Below are 26,979 nucleotides of genomic sequence, written 5' to 3'. Positions count from 1 at the left end.
CCTAACCCGTACGCTGACACTAACCCGCGCCCTCACACGTACGCTCCCCCTAAAGCGTTGTCGTACCCTCACCTGGACCCTAAACCGTCCCCGTCCCCTAACCCTAACCCTAGCCCGAACCCTAATCCTAAATCTTCCCCGAAGCCTGACCCTCACCCGTCCCCTAATCCTAACCCGTACGCTGACACTAACCCGTGCCCTAACACGTACGCTCCCCCTAAAGCGTTGTCGTACCCTCACCTGGAGCCTAAACCGTCCCCGTCCCCTAACCCTAACCCTAGCCCGAACCCTAACCCTAACCCTTCCCCGAAGCCTGACCCTCACCCGTCCCCTAATCCTAACCCGTACGCTGACACTAACCCGCGCCCTCACACGTACGCTCCCCCTAAAGCGTTGTCGTACCCTCACCTGGACCCTAAACCGTCCCCGTCCCCTAACCCTAACCCTAGCCCGAACCCTAATCCTAACTCTTCCCCGAAGCCTGACCCTCACCCGTCCCCTAATCCTAACCCGTACGCTGACACTAACCCGCGTCCTCATACGTACGCTCCCCCTAAAGCGTTGTCGTACCCTCACCTGGAGCCTAAACCGTCCCCGTCCCCTAACCCTAACCCTAGCCCGAACCCTAACCCTAACACTTCCACGAAGCCTGACCCTCACCCGTCCCCTAATCCTAACCCGTACGCTGACACTAACCCGCGCCCTCACACGTACGCTCCCCCTAAAGCGTTGTCGTACCCTCACCTGGACCCTAAACCATCCCCGTCCCCTAACCCTAACCCTAGCCCGAACCCTAACCCTAACCCTTCCCCGAAGCCTGACCCTCACCCTTCCCCTAATCCTAACCCGTACGCTGACACTAACCCGCGCCCTCACACGTACGCTCCCCCTAAAGCGTTGTCGTACCCTCACCTGGACCCTAAACCGTCCCCGTCCCCTAACCCTAACCCTAGCCCGAACCCTAACCCTAACCCTTCCCCGAAGCCTGACCCTCACCCGTCCCCTAATCCTAACCCGTACGCTGACACTAACCCGTGCCCTCACACGTACGCTCCCCCTAAAGCGTTGTCGTACCCTCACCTGGACCCTAAACCGTCCCCGTCCCCTAACCCTAACCCTAGCCCGAACCCTAACCCTAACCCTTCCCCGAAGCCTGACCCTCACCCGTCCCCTAATCCTAACCCGTACGCTGACACTAACCCGCGCCCTCACACGTACGCTCCCCCTAAAGCGTTGTCGTACCCTCACCTGGACCCTAAACCGTCCCCGTCCCCTAACCCTAACCCTAGCCCGAACCCTAATCCTAACTCTTCCCCGAAGCCTGACCCTCACCCGTCCCCTAATCCTAACCCGTACGCTGACACTAACCCGCACCCTCATACGTACGCTCCCCCTAAAGCGTTGTCGTACCCTCACCTGGAGCCTAAACCGTCCCCGTCCCCTAACCCTAACCCTAGCCCGAACCCTAACCCTAACACTTCCACGAAGCCTGACCCTCACCCGTCCCCTAATCCTAACCCATACGCTGACACTAACCCGCGCCCTCACACGTACGCTCCCCCTAAAGCGTTGTCGTACCCTCACCTGGACCCTAAACCGTCCCCGTCCCCTAACCCTAACCCTAGCCCGAACCCTAACCCTAACCCTTCCCCGAAACCTGACCCTCACCCGTCCCCTAATCCTAACCCATACGCTGACACTAACCCGCGCCCTCACACGTACGCTCCCCCTAAAGCGTTGTCGTACCCTCACCTGGAGCCTAAACCGTCCCCGTCCCCTAACCCTAACCCTAGCCCGAACCCTAACCCTAACCCTTCCCCGAAGTCTGACCCTCACCCGTCCCCTAATCCTAACCCGTACGCTGACACTAACCGGCGCCCTCACACGTACGCTCCCCCTAAAGCGTTGTCGTACCCTCACCTGGAGCCTAAACCGTCCCCGTCCCCTAACCCTAACCCTAGCCCGAACCCTAACCCTAACCCTTCCCCGAAGCCTGACCCTCACCCGTCCCCTAATCCTAACCCGTACGCTGACACTAACCCGCGCCCTCACACGTACGCTCCCCCTAAAGCGTTGTCGTACCCTCACCTGGACCCTAAACCGTCCCCGTCCCCTAACCCTAACCCTAGCCCGAACCCTAACCCTAACCCTTCCCCGAAGCCTGTCCCTCACCCGTCCCCTAATCCTAACCCGTACGCTGACACTAACCCGCGCCCTCAAACGTACGCTCCCCCTAAAGCGTTGTCGTACCCTCACCTGGAGCGTAAACCGTCCCCGTCCCCTAACCCTAACCCTAGCCCGAACCCTAACCCTAACCCTTCCCCGAAGCCTGACCCTCACCCGTCCCCTAATCCTCACCCGTACGCTGACACTAACCCGCGCCCTCACACGTACGCTCCCCCTAAAGCGTTGTCGTACCCTCACCTGGAGCCTAAACCGTCCCCGTCCCCTAACCCTAACCCTAGCCCGAACCCTAACCCTAACCCTTCCCCGAAGCCTGACCCTCACCCGTCCCCTAATCCTAACCCGTACGCTGACACTAACCCGCGCCCTCACACGTACGCTCCCCCTAAAGCGTTGTCGTACCCTCACCTGGACCCTAAACCGTCCCCGTCCCCTAACCCTAACCCTAGCCCGAACCCTAACCCTAACCCTTCCCCGAAGCCTGACCCTCACCCGTCCCCTAATCCTAACCCGTACGCTGACACTAACCCGCGCCCTCACACGTACGCTTCCCCTAAAGCGTTGTCGTACCCTCACCTGGACCCTAAACCGTCCCCGTCCCCTAACCCTAACCCTAGCCCGAACCCTAACCCTAACCCTTCCCCGAAGCCTGACCCTCACCCGTCCCCTAATCCTAACCCGTACGCTGACACTAACCGGCGCCCTCACACGTACGCTCCCCCTAAAGCGTTGTCGTACCCTCACCTGGACCCTAAACCGTCCCCGTCCCCTAACCCTAACCCTAGCCCGAACCCTAACCCTAACCCTTCCCCGAAGCCTGACCCTCACCCGTCCCCTAATCCTAACCCGTACGCTGACACTAACCCGTGCCCTCACACGTACGCTCCCCCTAAAGCGTTGTCGTACCCTCACCTGGACCCTAAACCGTCCCCGTCCCCTAACCCTAACCCTAGCCCGAACCCTAACCCTAACCCTTCCCCGAAGCCTGACCCTCACCCGTCCCCTAATCCTAACCCGTACGCTGACACTAACCCGCGCCCTCACACGTACGCTCCCCCTAAAGCGTTGTCGTACCCTCACCTGGACCCTAAACCGTCCCCGTCCCCTAACCCTAACCCTAGCCCGAACCCTAATCCTAACTCTTCCCCGAAGCCTGACCCTCACCCGTCCCCTAATCCTAACCCGTACGCTGACACTAACCCGCGCCCTCACACGTACGCTCCCCCTAAAGCGTTGTCGTACCCTCACCTGGAGCCTAAACCGTCCCCGTCCCCTAACCCTAACCCTAGCCCGAACCCTAACCCTAACACTTCCACGAAGCCTGACCCTCACCCGTCCCCTAATCCTAACCCATACGCTGACACTAACCCGTGCCCTCACACGTACGCTCCCCCTAAAGCGTTGTCGTACCCTCACCTGGACCCTAAACCGTCCCCGTCCCCTAACCCTAACCCTAGCCCGAACCCTAACCCTAACCCTTCCCCGAAGCCTGACCCTCACCCGTCCCCTAATCCTAACCCGTACGCTGACACTAACCCGCGCCCTCACACGTACGCTCCCCCTAAAGCGTTGTCGTACCCTCACCTGGACCCTAAACCGTCCCCGTCCCCTAACCCTAACCCTAGCCCGAACCCTAACCCTAACCCTTCCCCGAAGCCTGACCCTCACCCGTCCCCTAATACTAACCCGTACGCTGACACTAACCCGTGCCCTCACACGTACGCTCCCCCTAAAGCGTAGTCGTACCCTCACCTGGAGCCTAAACCGTCCCCGTCCCCTAACCCTAACCCTAGCCCGAACCCTAACCCTAACCCTTCCCCGAAGACTGACCCTCACCCGTCCCCTAATCCTAACCCGTACGCTGACACTAACCCGTGCCCTCACACGTACGCTCCCCCTAAAGCGTTGTCGTACCCTCACCTGGACCCTAAACCGTCCCCGTCCCCTAACCCTAACCCTAGCCCGAACCCTAACCCTAACCCTTCCCCGAAGCCTGACCCTCACCCGTCCCCTAATCCTAACCCGTACGCTGACACTAACCCGCGCCCTCACACGTACGCTCCCCCTAAAGCATTGTCGTACCCTCACCTGGAGCGTAAACCGTCCCCGTCACCTAACCCTAACCCTAGCCCGAACCCTAACCCTAACCCTTCCCCGAAGCCTGACCCTCACCCGTCCCCTAATCCTAACCCGTACGCTGACACTAACCCGCGCCCTCACACGTACGCTCCCCCTAAAGCGTTGTCGTACCCTCACCTGGACCCTAAACCGTCCCCGTCCCCTAACCCTAACCCTAGCCCGAACCCTAACCCTAACCCTTCCCCGAAGCCTGACCCTCACCCGTCCCCTAATCCTCACCCGAACGCTGACACTAACCCGCGCCCTCACACGTACGCTCCCCCTAAAGCGTTGTCGTACCCTCACCTGGACCCTAAACCGTCCCCGTCCCCTAACCCTAACCCTACCCCGAACCCTAACCCTAACCCTTCCCCGAAGCCTGACCCTCACCCGTCCCCTAATCCTAACCCGTACGCTGACACTAACCCGCGCCCTCACACGTACGCTCCCCCTAAAGCGTTGTCGTACCCTCACCTGGACCCTAAACCGTCCCCGTCCCCTAACCCTAACCCTAGCCCGAACCCTAACCCTAACCCTTCCCCGAAGCCTGACCCTCACCCGTCCCCTAATCTTAACCCGTACGCTGACACTAACCCGCGCCCACACACGTACGCTCCCCCTAAAGCGTTGTCGTACCCTCACCTGGAGCCTAAACCGTCCCCGTCCCCTAACCCTAACCCTAGCCCGAACCCTAACCCTAACCCTTCCCCGAAGCCTGACCCTCACCCGTCCCCTAATCCTAACCCGTACGCTGACACTAACCCGCGCCCTCACACGTACGCTCCCCCTAAAGCGTTGTCGTACCCTCACCTGGACCCTAAACCGTCCCCGTCCCCTAACCCTAACCCTAGCCCGAACCCTAACCCTAACCCTTCCCCGAAGCCTGACCCTCACCCGTCCCCTAATCCTAACCCGTACGCTGACACTAACCCGCGCCCTCACACGTACGCTCCCCCTAAAGCGTTGTCGTACCCTCACCTGGACCCTAAACCGTCCCCGTCCCCTAACCCTAACCCTAGCCCGAACCCTAACCCTAACCCTTCCCCGAAGCCTGACCCTCACACGTCCCCTAATCCTAACCCGTACGCTGACACTAACCCGCGCCCTCACACGTACGCTCCCCCTAAAGCGTTGTCGTACCCTCACCTGGACCCTAAACCGTCCCCGTCCCCTAACCCTAACCCTAGCCCGAACCCTAACCCTAACCCTTCCCCGAAGCCTGACCCTCACCCGTCCCCTAATCCTAACCCGTACGCTGACACTAACCCGCGCCCTCACACGTACGCTCCCCCTAAAGCGTTGTCGTACCCTCACCTGGAGCCTAAACCGTCCCCGTCCCCTAACCCTAACCCTAGCCCGAACCCTAACCCTAACACTTCCCCGAAGCCTGACCCTCACCCGTCCCCTAATCCTAACCCGTACGCTGACACTAACCGGCGCCCTCACACGTACGCTCCCCCTAAAGCGTTGTCGTACCCTCACCTGGAGCCTAAACCGTCCCCGTCCCCTAACCCTAACCCTAGCCCGAACCCTAACCCTAACCCTTCCCCGAAGCCTGACCCTCACCCGTCCCCTAATCCTAACCCGTACGCTGACACTAACCCGCGCCCTCACACGTACGCTCCCCCTAAAGCGTTGTCGTACCCTCACCTGGACCCTAAACCGTCCCCGTCCCCTAACCCTAACCCTAGCCCGAACCCTAACCCTAACCCTTCCCCGAAGCCTGACCCTCACCCGTCCCCTAATCCTAACCCGTACGCTGACACTAACCCGCGCCCTCACACGTACGCTCCCCCTAAAGCGTTGTCGTACCCTCACCTGGACCCTAAACCGTCCCCGTCCCCTAACCCTAACCCTAGCCCGAACCCTAACCCTAACCCTTCCCCGAAGCCTGACCCTCACCCGTCCCCTAATCCTAACCCGTACGCTGACACTAACCCGCGCCCTCACACGTACGCTCCCCCTAAAGCGTTGTCGTACCCTCACCTGGACCCTAAACCGTCCCCGTCCCCTAACCCTAACCCTAGCCCGAACCCTAACCCTAACCCTTCCCCGAAGCCTGACCCTCACCCGTCCCCTAATCCTAACCCGTACGCTGACACTAACCCGCGCCCTCACGTACGCTCCCCCTAAAGCGTTGTCGTACCCTCACCTGGACCCTAAACCGTCCCCGTCCCCTAACCCTAACCCTAGCCCGAACCCTAACCCTAACCCTTCCCCGAAGCCTGACCCTCACCCGTCCCCTAATCCTAACCCGTACGCTGACACTAACCCGCGCCCTCACACGTACGCTCCCCCTAAAGCGTTGTCGTACCCTCACCTGGAGCCTAAACCGTCCCCGTCCCCTAACCCTAACCCTAGCCCGAACCCTAACCCTAACCCTTCCCCGAAGCCTGACCCTCACCCGTCCCCTAATCCTAACCCGTACGCTGACACTAACCGGCGCCCTCACACGTACGCTCCCCCTAAAGCGTTGTCGTACCCTCACCTGGAGCCTAAACCGTCCCCGTCCCCTAACCCTAACCCTAGCCCGAAACCTAACCCTAACCCTTCCCCGAAGCCTGACCCTCACCCGTCCCCTAATCCTAACCCGTACGCTGACACTAACCCGCGCCCTCACACGTACGCTCCCCCTAAAGCGTTGTCGTACCCTCACCTGGACCCTAAACCGTCCCCGTCCCCTAACCCTAACCCTAGCCCGAACCCTAACCCTAACCCTTCCCCGAAGCCTGTCCCTCACCCGTCCCCTAATCCTAACCCGTACGCTGACACTAACCCGCGCCCTCAAACGTACGCTCCCCCTAAAGCGTTGTCGTACCCTCACCTGGAGCGTAAACCGTCCCCGTCCCCTAACCCTAACCCTAGCCCGAACCCTAACCCTAACCCTTCCCCGAAGCCTGACCCTCACCCGTCCCCTAATCCTCACCCGTACGCTGACACTAACCCGCGCCCTCACACGTACGCTCCCCCTAAAGCGTTGTCGTACCCTCACCTGGACCCTAAACCGTCCCCGTCCCCTAACCCTAACCCTAGCCCGAACCCTAACCCTAACCCTTCCCCGAAGCCTGACCCTCACCCGTCCCCTAATCCTAACCCGTACGCTGACACTAACCCGCGCCCTCACACGTACGCTCCCCCTAAAGTGTTGTCGTACCCTCACCTGCACCCTAAACCGTCCCCGTCCCCTAACCCTAACCCTAGCCCGAACCCTAACCCTAACCCTTCCCCGAAGCCTGACCCTCACCCGTCCCCTAATCCTAACCCGTACGCTGACACTAACCCGCGCCCTCACACGTACGCTCCCCCTAAAGCGTTGTCGTACCCTCACCTGGACCCTAAACCGTCCCCGTCCCCTAACCCTAACCCTAGCCCGAACCCTAACCCTTCCCCGAAGCCTGACCCTCACCCGTCCCCTAATCCTAACCCGTACGCTGACACTAACCCGTGCCCTCACACGTACGCTCCCCCTAAAGCGTTGTCGTACCCTCACCTGGACCCTAAACCGTCCCCGTCCCCTAACCCTAACCCTAGCCCGAACCCTAACCCTAACCCTTCCCCGAAGCCTGACCCTCACCCGTCCCCTAATCCTAACCCGTACGCTGACACTAACCCGCGCCCTCACACGTACGCTCCCCCTAAAGCGTTGTCGTACCCTCACCTGGACCCTAAACCGTCCCCGTCCCCTAACCCTAACCCTAGCCCGAACCCTAACCCTAACCCTTCCCCGAAGCCTGACCCTCACCCGTCCCCTAATCCTAACCCGTACGCTGACACTAACCCGCGCCCTCACACGTACGCTCCCCCTAAAGCGTTGTCGTACCCTCACCTGGACCCTAAACCGTCCCCGTCCCCTAACCCTAACCCTAGCCCGAACCCTAACCCTAACCCTTCCCCGAAGCCTGACCCTCACCCGTCCCCTAATCCTAACCCGTACGCTGACACTAACCCGCGCCCTCACACGTACGCTCCCCCTAAAGCGTTGTCGTACCCTCACCTGGAGCCTAAACCGTCCCCGTCCCCTAACCCTAACCCTAGCCCGAACCCTAACCCTAACCCTTCCCCGAAGCCTGACCCTCACCCGTCCCCTAATCCTAACCCGTACGCTGACACTAACCGGCGCCCTCACACGTACGCTCCCCCTAAAGCGTTGTCGTACCCTCACCTGGAGCCTAAACCGTCCCCGTCCCCTAACCCTAACCCTAGCCCGAAACCTAACCCTAACCCTTCCCCGAAGCCTGACACTCACCCGTCCCCTAATCCTAACCCGTACGCTGACACTAACCCGCGCCCTCACACGTACGCTCCCCCTAAAGCGTTGTCGTACCCTCACCTGGACCCTAAACCGTCCCCGTCCCCTAACCCTAACCCTAGCCCGAAACCTAACCCTAACCCTTCCCCGAAGCCTGTCCCTCACCCGTCCCCTAATCCTAACCCGTACGCTGACACTAACCCGCGCCCTCAAACGTACGCTCCCCCTAAAGCGTTGTCGTACCCTCACCTGGAGCGTAAACCGTCCACGTCCCCTAACCCTAACCCTAGCCCGAACCCTAACCCTAACCCTTCCCCGAAGCCTGACCCTCACCCGTCCCCTAATCCTCACCCGTACGCTGACACTAACCCGCGCCCTCACACGTACGCTCCCCCTAAAGCGTTGTCGTACCCTCACCTGGAGCCTAAACCCTCCCCGTCCCCTAACCCTAACCCTAGCCCGAACCCTAACCCTAACCCTTCCCCGAAGCCTGACCCTCACCCGTCCCCTAATCCTAACCCGTACGCTGACACTAACCCGCGCCCTCACACGTACGCTCCCCCTAAAGTGTTGTCGTACCCTCACCTGGACCCTAAACCGTCCCCGTCCCCTAACCCTAACCCTAGCCCGAACCCTAACCCTAACCCTTCCCCGAAGCCTGACCCTCACCCGTCCCCTAATCCTAACCCGTACGCTGACACTAACCCGCGCCCTCACACGTACGCTCCCCCTAAAGCGTTGTCGTACCCTCACCTGGACCCTAAACCGTCCCCGTCCCCTAACCCTAACCCTAGCCCGAACCCTAACCCTTCCCCGAAGCCTGACCCTCACCCGTCCCCTAATCCTAACCCGTACGCTGACACTAACCCGTGCCCTCACACGTACGCTCCCCCTAAAGCGTTGTCGTACCCTCACCTGGACCCTAAACCGTCCCCGTCCCCTAACCCTAACCCTAGCCCGAACCCTAACCCTAACCCTTCCCCGAAGCCTGACCCTCACCCGTCCCCTAATCCTAACCCGTACGCTGACACTAACCCGCGCCCTCACACGTACGCTCCCCCTAAAGCGTTGTCGTACCCTCACCTGGACCCTAAACCGTCCCCGTCCCCTAACCCTAACCCTAGCCCGAACCCTAATCCTAACTCTTCCCCGAAGCCTGACCCTCACCCGTCCCCTAATCCTAACCCGTACGCTGACACTAACCCGCGCCCTCACACGTACGCTCCCCCTAAAGCGTTGTCGTACCCTCACCTGGAGCCTAAACCGTCCCCGTCCCCTAACCCTAACCCTAGCCCGAACCCTAACCCTAACACTTCCACGAAGCCTGACCCTCACCCGTCCCCTAATCCTAACCCATACGCTGACACTAACCCGCGCCCTCACACGTACGCTCCCCCTAAAGCGTTGTCGTACCCTCACCTGGACCCTAAACCGTCCCCGTCCCCTAACCCTAACCCTAGCCCGAACCCTAACCCTAACCCTTCCCCGAAGCCTGACCCTCACCCGTCCCCTAATCCTAACCCGTACGCTGACACTAACCCGCGCCCTCACACGTACGCTCCCCCTAAAGCGTTGTCGTACCCTCACCTGGACCCTAAACCGTCCCCGTCCCCTAACCCTAACCCTAGCCCGAACCCTAACCCTAACCCTTCCCCGAAGCCTGACCCTCACCCGTCCCCTAATCCTAACCCGTACGCTGACACTAACCCGTGCCCTCACACGTACGCTCCCCCTAAAGCGTAGTCGTACCCTCACCTGGAGCCTAAACCGTCCCCGTCCCCTAACCCTAACCCTAGCCCGAACCCTAACCCTAACCCTTCCCCGAAGACTGACCCTCACCCGTCCCCTAATCCTAACCCGTACGCTGACACTAACCCGTGCCCTCACACGTACGCTCCCCCTAAAGCGTTGTCGTACCCTCACCTGGACCCTAAACCGTCCCCGTCCCCTAACCCTAACCCTAGCCCGAACCCTAACCCTAACCCTTCCCCGAAGCCTGACCCTCACCCGTCCCCTAATCCTAACCCGTACGCTGACACTAACCCGCGCCCTCACACGTACGCTCCCCCTAAAGAGTTGTCGTACCCTCACCTGGACCCTAAACCGTCCCCGTCCCCTAACCCTAACCCTAGCCCGAACCCTAACCCTAACCCTTCCCCGAAGCCTGACCCTCACCCGTCCCCTAATCCTAACCCGTACGCTGACACTAACCCGCGCCCTCACACGTACGCTCCCCCTAAAGCGTTGTCGTACCCTCACCTGGAGCGTAAACCGTCCCCGTCACCTAACCATAACCCTAGCCCGAACCCTAACCCTAACCCTTCCCCGAAGCCTGACCCTCACCCGTCCCCTAATCCTAACCCGTACGCTGACACTAACCCGCGCCCTCACACGTACGCTCCCCCTAAAGCGTTGTCGTACCCTCACCTGGACCCTAAACCGTCCCCGTCCCCTAACCCTAACCCTAGCCCGAACCCTAACCCTAACCCTTCCCCGAAGCCTGACCCTCACCCGTCCCCTAATCCTCACCCGAACGCTGACACTAACCCGCGCCCTCACACGTACGCTCCCCCTAAAGCGTTGTCGTACCCTCACCTGGACCCTAAACCGTCCCCGTCCCCTAACCCTAACCCTAGCCCGAACCCTAACCCTAACCCTTCCCCGAAGCCTGACCCTCACCCGTCCCCTAATCCTAACCCGTACGCTGACACTAACCCGCGCCCTCACACGTACGCTCCCCCTAAAGCGTTGTCGTACCCTCACCTGGACCCTAAACCGTCCCCGTCCCCTAACCCTAACCCTAGCCCGAACCCTAACCCTAACCCTTCCCCGAAGCCTGACCCTCACCCGTCCCCTAATCCTAACCCGTACGCTGACTCTAACCCGCGCCCACACACGTACGCTCCCCCTAAAGCGTTGTCGTACCCTCACCTGGAGCCTAAACCGTCCCCGTCCCCTAACCCTAACCCTAGCCCGAACCCTAACCCTAACCCTTCCCCGAAGCCTGACCCTCACCCGTCCCCTAATCCTAACCCGTACGCTGACACTAACCCGCGCCCTCACACGTACGCTCCCCCTAAAGCGTTGTCGTACCCTCACCTGGACCCTAAACCGTCCCCGTCCCCTAACCCTAACCCTAGCCCGAACCCTAACCCTAACCCTTCCCCGAAGCCTGACCCTCACCCGTCCCCTAATCCTAACCCGTACGCTGACACTAACCCGCGCCCTCACACGTACGCTCCCCCTAAAGCGTTGTCGTACCCTCACCTGGACCCTAAACCGTCCCCGTCCCCTAACCCTAACCCTAGCCCGAACCCTAACCCTAACCCTTCCCCGAAGCCTGACCCTCACCCGTCCCCTAATCCTAACCCGTACGCTGACACTAACCCGCGCCCTCACGTACACTCCCCCTAAAGCGTTGTCGTACCCTCATCTGGACCCTAAACCGTCCCCGTCCCCTAACCCTAACCCTAGCCCGAACCCTAACCCTAACCCTTCCCCGAAGCCTGACCCTCACCCGTCCCCTAATCCTAACCCGTACGCTGACACTAACCCGCGCCCTCACACGTACGCTCCCCCTAAAGTGTTGTCGTACCCTCACCTGGACCCTAAACAGTCCCCGTCCCCTAACCCTAACCCTAGCCCGAACCCTAACCCTAACCCTTCCCCGAAGCCTGACCCTCACCCGTCCCCTAATCCTAACCCGTACGCTGACACTAACCCGTGCCCTCACACGTACGCTCCCCCTAAAGCGTTGTCGTACCCTCACCTGGACCCTAAACCGTCCCCGTCCCCTAACCCTAACCATAGCCCGAACCCTAACCCTAACCCTTCCCCGAAGCCTGACCCTCACCCGTCCCCTAATCCTAACCCGTACGCTGACACTAACCCGTGCCCTCACACGTACGCTCCCCCTAAAGCGTTGTCGTACCCTCAACTGGAGCCTAAACCGTCCCCGTCCCCTAACCCTAACCCTAGCCCGAACCCTAACCCTAACCCTTCCCCGAAGCCTGACCCTCACCCGTCCCCTAATCCTAACCCGTACGCTGACACTAACACGCGCCCTCACACGTACGCTCCCCCTAAAACGTTCTCGTACCCTCACCTGGACCCTAAACCGTCCCCGTCCCCTAACCCTAACCATAGCCCGAACCCTAACCCTAACCCTTCCCCGAAGCCTGACCCTCACCCGTCCCCTAATCCTAACCCGTACGCTGACACTAACCCGTGCCCTCACACGTACGCTCCCCCTAAAGCGTTGTCGTACCCTCACCTGGAGCCTAAACCGTCCCCGGCCCCTAACCCTAACCCTAGCCCGAACCCTAACCCTAACCCTTCCCCGAAGCCTGACCCTCACCCGTCCCCTAATCCTAACCCGTACGCTGACACTAACCCGTGCCCTCACACGTACGCTCCCCCTAAAGCGTTGTCGTACCCTCACCTGGAGCCTAAACCGTCCCCGTCCCCTAACCCTAACCCTAGCCCGAACCCTAACCCTAACCCTTCCCAAAAGCCTGACACTCACCCGTCCCCTAATCCTAACCCGTACGCTGACACTAACCCGCGCCCTCACACGTACGCTCCCCCTAAAGCGTTGTCGTACCCTCACCTGGACCCTAAACCGTCCCCGTCCCCTAACCCTAACCCTAGCCCGAACCCTAACCCTAACCCTTCCCCGAAGCCTGACCCTCACCCGTCCCCTAATCCTAACCCGTACGCTGACACTAACCCGCGCCCTCACACGTACGCTCCCCCTAAAGCGTTGTCGTACCCTCACCTGGACCCTAAACCGTCCCCGTCCCCTAACCCTAACACTAGCCCGAACCCTAACCCTAACCCTTCCCCGAAGCCTGACCCTCACCCGTCCCCTAATCCTAACCCGTACGCTGACACTAAACCGCGCCCTCACACGTACGCTCCCCCTAAAGCGTTGTCGTACCCTCACCTTGAGTCTAAACGGTCCCCGTCCCCTAACCCTAACCCTAGCCCGAACCCTAACCCTAACACTTTCCCGAAGCCTGACCCTCACCCGTCCCCTAATCCTAACCCGTACGCTGACACTAACCCGCGCCCTCAGACGTACGCTTCCCCTAAAGCGTTGTCGTACCCTCACCTGGACCCTAAACCGTCCCCGTCCCCTAACCCTAACCCTAGCCCGAACCCTAACCCTAACCCTTCCCCGAAGCCTGACCCTCACCCGTCCCCTAATCCTAACCCGTACGCTGACACTAACCCGCGCCCTCACACATACGCTCCCCCTAAAGCGTTGTCGTACCCTCACCTGGACCCTAAACCGTCCCCGTCCCCTAACCCTAACCCTAGCCCGAACCCTAACCCTAACCCTTCCCCGAAGCCTGACCCTCACCCGTCCCCTAATCCTAACCCGTACGCTGACACTAACCCGCGCCCTCACACGTACGCTCCCCCTAAAGCGTTGTCGTACCCTCACCTGGACCCTAAACCGTCCCCGTCCCCTAACCCTAACACTAGCCCAAACCCTAACCCTAACCCTTCCCCGAAGCCTGACCCTCACCCGTCCCCTAATCCTAACCCGTACGCTGACACTAACCCGCGCCCTCACACGTACGCTCCCCCTAAAGCGTTGTCGTACCCTCACCTGGACCCTAAACCTTCCCCGTCCCCTAACCCTAACCCTAGCCCGAACCCTAACCCTAACCCTTCCCCGAAGCCTGACCCTCACCCGTCACCTAATCCTAACCCGTACGCTGACACTAACCCGCGCCCTCACACGTACGCTCCCCCTAAAGCGTTGTCGTACCCTCACCTGGACCCTAAACCATCCCCGTCCCCTAACCCTAACCCTAGCCCGAACCCTAACCCTAACCCTTCCCCGAAGCCTGACCCTCACCCGTCCCCTAATCCTAACCCGTACGCTGACACTAACCCGCACCCTCAGACGTACGCTCACCCAAAAGCGTTGTCGTACCCTCACCTGGACCCTAAACCGTCCCCGTCCCCTAAACCTAACCCTAGCCCGAACCCTAACCCTAACCCTTCCCCGAAGCCTGACCCTCACCCGTCCCCTAATCCTAACCCGTACGCTGACACTAACCCGCGCCCTCACACGTACGCTCCCCCTAAAGCGTTGTCGTACCCTCACTTGAGCCTAAACGGTCCCCGTCCCTTAACCCTAACCCTAGCCCGAACCCTAACCAAAACCCTTTCCCGAAGCCTGACCCTCACCCGTCCCCTAATCCTAACCCGTACGCTGACACTAACCCGCGCCCTCACACGTACGCTGCCCCTAAAGCGTTGTCGTACCCTCACATGGACCCTAAACCGTCCCCGTCCCCTAACCCTAACCCTAGCCCGAACCCTAACCCTAACACTTCCCCGAAGCCTGACCCTCACCCGTCCCCTAATCCTAACCCGTACGCTGACACTAACCCGCGCCCTCACACGTACGCTCCCCCTAAAGCGTTGTCGTACCCTCACCTGGACCCTAAACCGTCCCCGTCCCCTAACCCTAACCCTAGCCCGAACCCTAACCCTAACCCTTCCCCGAAGCCTGACCCTCACCCGTCCCCTAATCCTAACCCGTACGCTGACACTAACCCGCGCCCTCACACGTACGCTCCCCCTAAAGCGTTGTCGTACCCTCACCTGGACCCTAAACCGTCCCCATCCCCTAACCCTAACCCTAGCCCAAACCCTAACCCTAACCCTTCCCCGAAGCCTGACCCTCACCCGTCCCCTAATCCTAACCCGTACGCTGACACTAACCCGCGCCCTCACACGTACGCTCCCCCTAAAGCGTTGTCGTACCCTCACCTGGACCCTAAACCGTCCTGGTCCCCTAACCCTAACCCTAGCCCGAAACCTAACCCTAACACTTCCCCGAAGCCTGACCCTCACCCGTCCCCTAATCCTAACCCGTACGCTGACACTAACCCGCGCCCTCACACGTACGCTCCCCCTAAATCGTTGTCGTACCCTCACCTGGACCCTAAACCGTCCCCGTCCCCTAACCCTAACCCTAGCCCGAACCCTAACCCTAACCCTTCCCCGAAGCCTGACCCTCACCCGTCCCCTAATCCTAACCCGTACGCTGACACTAACCCGCGCCCTCACACGTACGCTCCCCCTAAAGCGTTGTCGTACCCTCACCTGGACCCTAAACCGTCCCCGTCCCCTAACCCTAACCCTAGCCCGAACCCTAACCCTAACCCTTCCCCGAAGCCTGACCCTCACCCGTCCCCTAATCCTAACCCGTACGCTGACACTAACCCGCGCCCTCACACGTACGCTCCCCCTAAACCGTTGTCGTACCCTCACCTGGACCCTAAACCGTCCCCGTCCCCTAACCCTAACACTAGCCCGAACCCTAACCCTAACCCTTCCCCGAAGCCTGACCCTCACCCGTCCCCTAATCCTAACCCGTACGCTGACACTAACCCGCGCCCTCACACGTACGCTCCCCCTAAAGCGTTGTCGTACCCTCACCTGGACCCTAAACCGTCCCCGTCCCCTAACCCTAACCCTAGCCCGAACCCTAACCCTAACCCTTCCCCGAAGCCTGACCCTCACCCGTCACCTAATCCTAACCCGTACGCTGACACTAACCCACGCCCTCACACGTACGCTCCCCCTAAAGCGTTGTCGTACCCTCACCTGGACCCTAAACCGTCCCCGTCCCCTAACCCTAACCCTAGCCCGAACCCTAAACCTAACCCTTCCCCGAAGCCTGACCCTCACCCGTCCCCTAATCCTAACCCGTACGCTGACAATAACCCGCACCCTCAGACGTACGCTCCCCCAAAAGCGTTGTCGTACCCTCACCTGGACCCTAAACCGTCCCCGTCCCCTAAACCTAACCCTAGCCCGAACCCTAACCCTAACCCTTCCCCGAAGCCTGACCCTCACCCGTCCCCTAATCCTAACCCGTACGCTGACACTAACCCGCGCCCTCACACATACGCTCCCCCTAAAGCGTTGTCGTACCCTCACTTGAGCCTAAACCGTCCCTGTCCCCTAACCCTAACCCTAGCCCGAACCCTAACCAAAACCCTTTCCCGAAGCCTGACCCTCACCCGTCCCCTAATCCTAACCCGTACGCTGACACTAACCCGCGCCCTCACACGTACGCTGCCCCTAAAGCGTTGTCGTACCCTCACATGGACCCTAAACCGTCCCCGTCCCCTAACCCTAACCCTAGCCCGAACCCTAACCCTAACACTTCCCCGAAGCCTGACCCTCACCCGTCCCCTAATCCTAACCCGTACGCTGACACTAACCCGCGCCCTCACACGTACGCTCCCCCTAAAGCGTTGTCGTACCCTCACCTGGACCCTAAACCGTCCCCGTCCCCTAACCCTAACCCTAGCCCGAACCCTAACCCTAACCCTTCCCCGAAGCCTGACCCTCACCCGTCCCCTAATCCTAACCCGTACGCTGACACTAACCCGCGCCCTCACACGTACGCTCCCCCTAAAGCGTTGTCGTACCCTCACCTGGACCCTAAACCGTCCCCATCCCCTAACCCTAACCCTAGCCCGAACCCTAACCCTAACCCTTCCCCGAAGCCTGACCCTCACCCGTCCCCTAATCCTAACCCGTACGCTGACACTAACCCGCGCCCTCACACGTACGCTCCCCCTAAAGCGTTGTCGTACCCTCACCTGGACCCTAAACCGTCCTCGTCCCCTAACCCTAACCCTAGCCCGAAACCTAACCCTAACACTTCCCCGAAGCCTGACCCTCACCCGTCCCCTAATCCTAACCCGTACGCTGACACTAACCCACGCCCTCACACGTACGCTCCCCCTAAATCGTTGTCGTACCCTCACCTGGACCCTAAACCGTCCCCGTCCCCTAACCCTAACCCTAGCCCGAACCCTAACCCTAACCCTTCCCCGAAGCCTGACCCTCACCCGTCCCCTAATCCTAACCCGAACGCTGACACTAACCCGTGCCCTCACACGTACGCTCCCCCTAAAGCGTTGTCGTACCCTCACCTGGAGCCTAAACCGTCCCCGTCCCATAACCCTAACCCTAGCCCGAACCCTAACCCTAACCCTTCCCCGAAGCCTGACCCTCACCCGTCCCCTAATCCTAACCCGTACGCTGACACTAACCCGCGCCCTCACACGTACGCTCCCCCTAAAGCGTTGTCGTACCCTCACCTGGAGCCTAAACCGTCCCCGTCCCCTAACCCTAACCCTAGCCCGAACCCTAACCCTAACCCTTCCCCGAAGCCTGACCCTCACCCGTCCCCTAATCCTAACCCGTACGCTGACACTAACCCGCGCCCTCACACGTACGCTCCCCCTAAAGCGTTGTCGTACCCTCACCTGGACCCTAAACCGTCCCCGTCCCCTAACCCTAACCCTAGCCCGAACCCTAACCCTAACCCTTCCCCGAAGCCTGACCCTCACCCGTCCCCTAATCCTAACCCGTACGCTGACACTAAACCGCGCCCTCACACGTACGCTCCCCCTAAAGCGTTGTCGTACCCTCACCTGGACCCTAAACCGTCCCCGTCCCCTAACCCTAACACTAGCCCGAACCCTAACCCTAACCCTTCCCCGAAGCCTGACCCTCACCCGTCCCCTAATCCTAACCCGTACGCTGACACTAACCCGCGCCCTCACACGTACGCTCCCCCTAAAGCGTTGTCGTACCCTCACCTGGACCCTAAACCGTCCCCGTCCCCTAACCCTAACCCTAGCCCGAACCCTAACCCTAACCCTTCCCCGAAGCCTGACCCTCACCCGTCACCTAATCCTAACCCGTACGCTGACACTAACCCGCGCCCTCACACGTACGCTCCCCCTAAAGCGTTGTCGTACCCTCACCTGGACCCTAAACCGTCCCCGTCCCCTAACCCTAACCCTAGCCCGAACCCTAACCAAAACCCTTTCCCGAAGCCTGACCCTCACCCGTCCCCTAATCCTAACCCGTACGCTGACACTAACCCGCGCCCTCACACGTACGCTGCCCCTAAAGCGTTGTCGTACCCTCACATGGACCCTAAACCGTCCCCGTCCCCTAACCCTAACCCTAGCCCGAACCCTAACCCTAACACTTCCCCGAAGCCTGACCCTCACCCGTCCCCTAATCCTAACCCGTACGCTGACACTAACCCGCGCCCTCACACGTACGCTCCCCCTAAAGCGTTGTCGTACCCTCACCTGGACCCTAAACCGTCCCCGTCCCCTAACCCTAACCCTAGCCCGAACCCTAACCCTAACCCTTCCCCGAAGCCTGACCCTCACCCGTCCCCTAATCCTAACCCGTACGCTGACACTAACCCGCGCCCTCACACGTACGCTCCCCCTAAAGCGTTGTCGTACCCTCACCTGGACCCTAAACCGTCCCCATCCCCTAACCCTAACCCTAGCCCAAACCCTAACCCTAACCCTTCCCCGAAGCCTGACCCTCACCCGTCCCCTAATCCTAACCCGTACGCTGACACTAACCCGCGCCCTCACACGTACGCTCCCCCTAAAGCGTTGTCGTACCCTCACCTGGACCCTAAACCGTCCTCGTCCCCTAACCCTAACCCTAGCCCGAAACCTAACCCTAACACTTCCCCGAAGCCTGACCCTCACCCGTCCCCTAATCCTAACCCGTACGCTGACACTAACCCGCGCCCTCACACGTTCGCTCCCCCTAAATCGTTGTCGTACCCTCACCTGGACCCTAAACCGTCCCTGTCCCCTAACCCTAACCCTAGCCCGAACCCTAACCCTAACCCTTCCCCGAAGCCTGACCCTCACCCGTCCCCTAATCCTAACCCGTACGCTGACACTAACCCGTGCCCTCACACGTACGCTCCCCCTAAAGCGTTGTCGTACCCTCACCTGGAGCCTAAACCGTCCCCGTCCCCTAACCCTAACCCTAGCCCGAACCCTAACCCTAACCCTTCCCCGAAGCCTGACCCTCACCCGTCCCCTAATCCTAACCCGTACGCTGACACTAACCCGCGCCCTCACACGTACGCTCCCCCTAAAGCGTTGTCGTACCCTCACCTGGACCCTAAACCGTCCCCGTCCCCTAACCCTAACACTAGCCCGAACCCTAACCCTAACCCTTCCCCGAAGCCTGACCCTCACCCGTCCCCTAATCCTAACCCGTACGCTGACACTAACCCGCGCCCTCACACGTACGCTCCCCCTAAAGCGTTGTCGTACCCTCACCTGGACCCTAAACCGTCCCCGTCCCCTAACCCTAACCCTAGCCCGAACCCTAACCCTAACCCTTCCCCGAAGCCTGACCCTCACCCGTCACCTAATCCTAACCCGTACGCTGACACTATCCCGCGCCCTCACACGTACGCTCCCCCTAAAGCGTTGTCGTACCCTCACCTGGACCCTAAACCGTCCCCGTCACCTAACCCTAACCCTAGCCCGAACCCTAACCCTAACCCTTCCCCGAAGCCTGACCCTCACCCGTCCCCTAATCCTAACCCGTACGCTGACACTAACCCGCACCCTCAGACGTACGCTCCCCCAAAAGCGTTGTCGTACCCTCACCTGGACCCTAAACCGTCCCCGTCCCCTAAACCTAACCCTAGCCCGAACCCTAACCCTAACCCTTCCCCGAAGCCTGACCCTCACCCGTCCCCTAATCCTAACCCGTACGCTGACACTAACCCGCGCCCTCACACGTACGCTCCCCCTAAAGCGTTGTCGTACCCTCACTTGAGCCTAAACGGTCCCCGTCCCCTAACCCTAACCCTAGCCCGAACCCTAACCAAAACCCTTTCCCGAAGCCTGACCCTCACCCGTCCCCTAATCCTAACCCATACGCTGACACTAACCCGCGCCCTCACACGTACGCTGCCCCTAAAGCTTTGTCGTACCCTCACATGGACCCTAAACCGTCCCCGTCCCCTAACCCTAACCCTAGCCCGAACCCTAACCCTAACACTTCCCCGAAGCCTGACCCTCACCCGTCCCCTAATCCTAACCCGTACGCTGACACTAACCCGCGCCCTCACACGTACGCTCCCCCTAAAGCGTTGTCGTACCCTCACCTGGACCCTAAACCGTCCCCGTCCCCTAACCCTAACCCTAGCCCGAACCCTAACCCTAACCCTTCCCCGAAGCCTGACCCTCACCCGTCCCCTAATCCTAACCCGTACGCTGACACTAACCCGCGCCCTCACACGTACGCTCCCCCTAAAGCGTTGTCGTACCCTCACCTGGACCCTAAACCGTCCCCATCCCCTAACCCTAACCCTAGCCCAAACCCTAACCCTAACCCTTCCCCGAAGCCTGACCCTCACCCGTCCCCTAATCCTAACCCGTACGCTGACACTAACCCGCGCCCTCACACGTACGCTCCCCCTAAATCATTGTCGTACCCTCACCTGGACCCTAAACCGTCCCCGTCCCCTAACCCTAACCCTAGCCCGAACCCTAACCCTAACCCTTCCCCGAAGCCTGACCCTCACCCGTCCCCTAATCCTAACCCGTACGCTGACACTAACCCGTGCCCTCACACGTACGCTCCCCCTAAAGCGTTGTCGTACCCTCACCTGGAGCCTAAACCGTCCCCGTCACCTAACCCTAACCCTAGCCCGAACCCTAACCCTAACACTTCCCCGAAGCCTGACCCTCACCCGTCCCCTAATCCTAACCCGTACGCTGACACTAACCCGCGCCCTCACACGTACGCTCCCCCTAAAGCGTTGTCGTACCCTCACCTGGAGCCTAAACCGTCCCCGTCCCCTAACCCTAACCCTAGCCCGAACCCTAACCCTAACCCTTCCCCGAAGCCTGACCCTCACCCGTCCCCTAATCCTAACCCGTACGCTGACACTAACCCGCGCCCTCACACGTACGCTCCCCCTAAAGCGTTGTCGTACCCTCACCTGGACCCTAAACCGTCCGCGTCCCCTAACCCTAACCCTAGCCCGAACCCTAACCCTAACCCTTCCCCGAAGCCTGACCCTCACCCGTCCCCTAATCCTAACCCGTACGCTGACACTAACCCGCGCCCTCACACGTACGCTCCCCCTAAAGCGTTGTCGTACCCTCACCTGGACCCTAAACCGTCCCCGTCCCCTAACCCTAACCCTAGCCCGAACCCTAACCCTAACCCTTCCCCGAAGCCTGACCCTCACCCGTCCCCTAATCCTAACCCGTACGCTGACACTAACCCGCACCCTCACACGTACGCTCCCCCTAAAGCGTTGTCGTACCCTCACCTGGAGCCTAAACCGTCCCCGTCCCCTAACCCTAACCCTAGCCCGAACCCTAACCCTAACCCTTCCCCGAAGCCTGACCCTCACCCGTCCCCTAATCCTAACCCGTACGCTGACACTACCCCGCGCCCTCACACGTACGCTCCCCCTAAAGCGTTGTCGTACCCTCACCTGGACCCTAAACCGTCCCCGTCCCCTAACCCTAACCCTAGCCCGAACCCTAACCCTAACCCTTCCCCGAAGCCTGACCCTCACCCGTCCCCTAATCCTAACCCGTACGCTGACACTAACCCGCGCCCTCACACGTACGCTCCCCCTAAAGCGTTGTCGTACCCTCACCTGGACCCTAAACCGTCCCCGTCCCCTAACCCTAACCCTATCCCGAACCCTAACCTTAACTCTTCCCCGAAGCCTGACCCTCACCCGTCCCCTAATCCTAACCCGTACGCTGACACTAACCCGCGCCCTCACACGTACGCTGCCCCTGAAGCGTTGTCGTACCCTCACCTGGAGCCTAAACCGTCCCCGTCCCCTAACCCTAACCCTAGCCCGAACCCTAACCCTAACCCTTCCCCGAAGCCTGACCCTCACCCGTCCCCTAATCCTAACCCGTACGCTGACACTAACCCGCGCCCTCACACGTACGCTCCCCCTAAAGCGTTGTCGTACCCTCACCTGGACCCTAAACCGTCCCCGGCCCCTAACCCTAACCCTAGCCCGAACCCTAACCCTAACCCTTCCCCGAAGCCTGACCCTCACCCATCCCCTAATCCTAACCCGTACGCTGACACTAACCCGCGCCCTCACACGTACGCTCCCCCTAAAGCGTTGTCGTACCCTCACCTGGAACCTAAACTGTCCCCGTCCCCTAACACTAACCCTAGCCCGAACCCTAACCCTAACACTTCCCCGAAGCCTGACCCTCACCCGTCCCCTAATTCTAACCCGTACGCTGACACTAACCCGCGCCCTCACACGTACACTTCCCCTAAAGCGTTGTCGTACCCTCATCTGGACCCTAAACCGTCCCCGTCCCCTAACCCTAGCCCTAGCCCGAACCCTAACCCTAACCCTTCCCCGAAGCCTGACCCTCACCCGTCCCCTAATCCTAACCCGTACGCTGACACTAACCCGCGCCCTCACACGTACGCTCCCCCTAAAGCGTTGTCGTACCCTCACCGGGACCCTAAACCGTCCCCGTCCCCTAACCCTAACCCTAGCCCGAACCCTAACCCTAACCCTTCCCCGAAGCCTGACCCTCACCCGTCCCCTAATTCTAACACGTACGCTGACACTAACCCGCGCCCTCACACGTACGCTCCCCCTAAAGCGTTGTCGTGCCCTCACCTGGACCCTAAACCGTCCCCGTCCCCTAACCCTAACCCTAGCCCGAACCCTAAACCTAACCCTTCTCCGAAGCCTGACCCTCACCCGTCCCCTAATCCTAACCCGTACGCTGACACAAACCCGCGCCCTCACACGTACGCTCCCCCTAAAGCGTTGTCGTACCCTCACCTGGACCCTAAACCGTCCCCGTCCCCTAACCCTAACCCTAGCCCGCACCCTAACCTTAACCGTTCCCCGAAGCCTGACCCTCACCCGTCCCCTAATCCTAACCCGTACGCTGACACTAACCCGCGCCCTCACACGTACGCTCCTCCTAATGCGTTGTCGTACCCTCACCTGGACCCTAAACCGTCCCCGTCCCCTAACCCTAACCCTAGCCCGAACCCTAACCCTAACCCTTCCACGAAGCCTGACCCTCACCCGTCCCCTAATCCTAACCCGTACGCTGACACTAACCCACGCCCTCACACGTACGCTCCCCCTAAAGCGTTGTTGTACCCTCACCTGGACCCTAAACCGTCCCCGTCCCCTAACACTAACCCTAGCCTGAACCCTAACCCTAACCCTTCCCCGAAGCCTGACCCTCACCCGTCCCCTAATCCTAACCCGTACGCTGACACTAACCCGCGCCCTCACACGTACGCTCCCCCTAAAGCGTTGTCGTACCCTCACCTGGAACCTAAACTGTCCCCGTCCCCTAACACTAACCCTAGCCCGAACCCTAACCCTAACACTTCCCCGAAGCCTGACCCTCACCCGTCCCCTAATTCTAACCCGTACGCTGACACTAACCCGCGCCCTAACACGTACACTTCCCCTAAAGCGTTGTCTTCCCCTCATCTGGACCCTAAACCGTCCCCGTCCCCTAACCCTAGCCCTAGCCCGAACCCTAACCCTAACCCTTCCCCGAATCCTGACCCTCACCCGTCCCCTAATCCTAACCCGTACGCTGACCCTAACCCGCGCCCTCACACGTACGCTCCCCCTAAAGCGTTGTCGTACCCTCACCGGGACCCTAAACCGTCCCCGTCCCCTAACCCTAACCCTAGCCCGAACCCTAACCCTAACCCTTCCCCGAAGCCTGACCCTCACCCGTCCCCTAATTCTAACACGTACGCTGACACTAACCCGCGCCCTCACACGTACGCTCCCCCTAAAGCGTTGTCGTGCCCTCACCTGGACCCTAAACCGTCCCCGTCCCCTAACCCTAACCCTAGCCCGAACCCTAAACCTAACCCTTCTCCGAAGCCTGACCCTCACCCGTCCCCTAATCCTAACCCGTACGCTGACACAAACCCGCGCCCTCACACATACGCTCCCCCTAAAGCGTTGTCGTACCCTCACCTGGACCCTAAACCGTCCCCGTCCCCTAACCCTAACCCTAGCCCGCACCCTAAACTTAACCGTTCCCCGAAGCCTGACCCTCACCCGTCCCCTAATCCTAACCCGTACGCTGACACTAACCCGCGCCCTCACACGTACGCTCCTCCTAATGCGTTGTCGTACCCTCACCTGGACCCTAAACCGTCCCCGTCCCCTAACCCTAACCCTAGCCCGAACCCTAACCCTAACCCTTCCACGAAGCCTGACCCTCACCCGTCCCCTAATCCTAACCCGTACGCTGACACTAACCCACGCCCTCACACGTACGCTCCCCTTAAAGCGTTGTTGTACCCTTACCTGGACCCTAAACCGTCCCCGTCCCCTAACCCTAACCCTAGCCCGAACCCTAACCCTAACCCTTCCCCGAAGCCTGACCCTCACCCGTCCCCTAATCCTAACCCGTACGCTGACACTAACCCGCGCCCTCACACGTACGCTCCCCCTAAAGCGTTGTCGTACCCTCACCTGGACCCTAAACCGTCCCCGACCCCTAACCCTAACCCTAGCCCGAACCCTAACCCTAACCCTTCCCCGAAGCCTGACCCTCACCCGTCCCCTAATCCTAACCCGTACGCTGACACTAACCCGCGCCCTCACACGTACGCTCCCCCTAAAGCGTTGTCGTACCCTCACCTGGACCCTAAACCGTCCCCGTCCCCTAACCCTAACCCTAGCCCGAACCCTAACCCTAACCCTTCCCCGAAGCCTGACCCTCACCCGTCCCCTAATCCTAACCCGTACGCTGACACTAACCCGTGCCCTCACACGTACGCTCCCCCTAAAGCGTTGTCGTACCCTCACCTGGAGCCTAAACCGTCCCCGTCCCCTAACCCTAACCCTAGCCCGAACCCTAACCCTAACACTTCCCCGAAGCCTGACCCTCACCCGTCCCCTAATCCTAACCCGTACGCTGACACTAACCCGCGCCCTCACACGTACGCTCCCCCTAAAGCGTTGTCGTACCCTCACCTGGAGCCTAAACCGTCCCCGTCCCCTAACCCTAACCCTAGCCCGAACCCTAACCCTAACCCTTCCCCGAAGCCTGACCCTCACCCGTCCCCTAATCCTAACCCGTACGCTGACACTAACCCGCGCCCTCACACGTACGCTCCCCATAAAGCGTTGTCGTACCCTCACCTGGACCCTAAACCGTCCCCGTCCCCTAACCCTAACCCTAGCCCGAACCCTAACCCTAACCCTTCCCCGAAGCCTGACCCTCACCCGTCCCCTAATCCTAACCCGTACGCTGACACTAACCCGCGCCCTCACACGTACGCTCCCCCTAAAGCGTTGTCGTACCCTCACCTGGACCCTAAACCGTCCCCGTCCCCTAACCCTAACCCTAGCCCGAACCCTAACCCTAACCCTTCCCCGAAGCCTGACCCTCACCCGTCCCCTAATCCTAACCCGTACGCTGACACTAACCCGCACCCTCACACGTACGCTCCCCCTAAAGCGTTGTCGTACCCTCACCTGGACCCTAAACCGTCCCCGTCCCCTAACCCTAACCCTAGCCCGAACCCTAACCCTAACCCTTCCCCGAAGCCTGACCCTCACCCGTCCCCTAATCCTAACCCGTACGCTGACACTAACCCGCGCCCTCACACGTACGCTGCCCCTGAAGCGTTGTCGTACCCTCACCTGGAGCCTAAACCGTCCCCGTCCCCTAACCCTAACCCTAGCCCGAACCCTAACCCTAACCCTTCCCCGAAGCCTGACCCTCACCCGTCCCCTAATCCTAACCCGTACGCTGACACTAACCCGCGCCCTCACACGTACGCTCCCCCTAAAGCGTTGTCGTACCCTCACCTGGACCCTAAACCGTCCCCGTCCCCTAACCCTAACCCTAGCCCGAACCCTAACCCTAACCCTTCCCCGAAGCCTGACCCTCACACATCCCCTAATCCTAACCCGTACGCTGACACTAACCCGCGCCCTCACACGTACGCTCCCCCTAAAGCGTTGTCGTACCCTCACCTGGAACCTAAACTGTCCCCGTCCCCTAACACTAACCCTAGCCCGAACCCTAACCCTAACACTTCCCCGAAGCCTGACCCTCACCCGTCCCCTAATTCTAACCCGTACGCTGACACTAACCCGCGCCCTCACACGTACACTTCCCCTAAAGCGTTGTCGTACCCTCATCTGGACCCTAAACCGTCCCCGTCCCCTAACCCTAGCCCTAGCCCGAACCCTAACCCTAACCCTTCCCCGAAGCCTGACCCTCACCCGTCCCCTAATCCTAACCCGTACGCTGACACTAACCCGCGCCCTCACACGTACGCTCCCTCTAAAGCGTTGTCGTACCCTCACCGGGACCCTAAACCGTCCCCGTCCCCTAACCCTAACCCTAGCCCGAACCCTAACCCTAACCCTTCCCCGAAGCCTGACCCTCACCCGTCCCCTAATTCTAACACGTACGCTGACACTAACCCGCGCCCTCACACGTACGCTCCCCCTAAAGCGTTGTCGTGCCCTCACCTGGACCCTAAACCGTCCCCGTCCCCTAACCCTAACCCTAGCCCGA

The sequence above is a fragment of the Pseudorca crassidens genome, chromosome 15 (assembly GCF_039906515.1).
Source record: "Pseudorca crassidens isolate mPseCra1 chromosome 15, mPseCra1.hap1, whole genome shotgun sequence".
In the NCBI taxonomy this organism is placed as follows: domain Eukaryota; kingdom Metazoa; phylum Chordata; class Mammalia; order Artiodactyla; family Delphinidae; genus Pseudorca; species Pseudorca crassidens.
Note: the sequence above shows the minus strand (reverse complement) of the source record.